The following is a 790-nucleotide window of genomic DNA, read 5'->3' on the forward strand; positions in this document are numbered from 1 at the left end:
GCCAGCCACCCCTGCAAGAGAAGGAGGCTGTTCCCGCCCGTGGCCGGCTAGTGCCCCGCCCCCAGCCAGGAGCCCCCTGGATCGCGGGGTGGGTCCCCGTGCTGTCTCCACTTTACCAAGGACAGGAACAAGGTGCATGCTGAGGCCGTCGGACCCCAGACGTCACACCCACCTGCTCTTGACCCGTTTCAAGACCCTCCCTGTTCCTGTGCCTAAGCCCGAAATGCGGGCCCCCGCCGCATTGTCTGGCTGAGGTCTCCCCAACCTGACCTTCCCCGGGGGCTGCCCTCCCCTTTCCTGGCGGCTGTGCCCATCGGCTCCTCAGAAAGGACAGCTCTGAGTCCCCAAACCAGAGAAGGAAAACTCTGGGTCTGAGCCTTCAATCCTGAGGCAGCTGGTGCCCGGGGGTGGGCGGGGAGGGGTGTGGGGGGAGAGCTCACCCGGCACGTAGGGCGGATTCTCCAGGTCACTGTCGGGGCAGCCGTACACAGAGCCCTTGACGAAGTTGGAGGGCTCGTTCATGTCCTACGAGAGAGGCCCGAGAGAGGCCCGGGGGTGGCACGCGGCCCTGGGCAGAGGCGGGCCCTCCCCCCGCCCACGGCACACTTACAATCCACATGCCGTCGAAGGGCACCTGGGCGTGGAACTCGGCCACCATGTCCTGCCACCAGTCCAGGGCCTCGGGGCTGGTGAAGTCAGGGAAGGCAGCAAATCCGGGCCACAGCTGGAGGAAAGGCCAGAGGGGAGCCCAGGGACCCCACAGCTCCAGCCTTGCCCACCTGCCGGGGGG

General features: G+C 67.2%; 1 long non-coding RNA gene across 1 annotated transcript; it reads right to left on the reverse strand.

The window, feature by feature from the left end:
• On the reverse strand, positions 1–784 carry LOC115284929. Its single transcript, XR_003905380.1, has 3 exons — positions 611–784; positions 441–525; positions 1–11 (listed from the first exon to the last, which is right to left on the reverse strand). It is a non-coding gene; the product is annotated as an uncharacterized LOC115284929 (long non-coding RNA).
• Between the last annotated feature and the right edge of the window lie 6 nt (positions 785–790).

This window comes from Suricata suricatta, unplaced genomic scaffold (assembly GCF_006229205.1).
Source record: "Suricata suricatta isolate VVHF042 unplaced genomic scaffold, meerkat_22Aug2017_6uvM2_HiC HiC_scaffold_26620, whole genome shotgun sequence".
NCBI lineage: Eukaryota > Metazoa > Chordata > Mammalia > Carnivora > Herpestidae > Suricata > Suricata suricatta.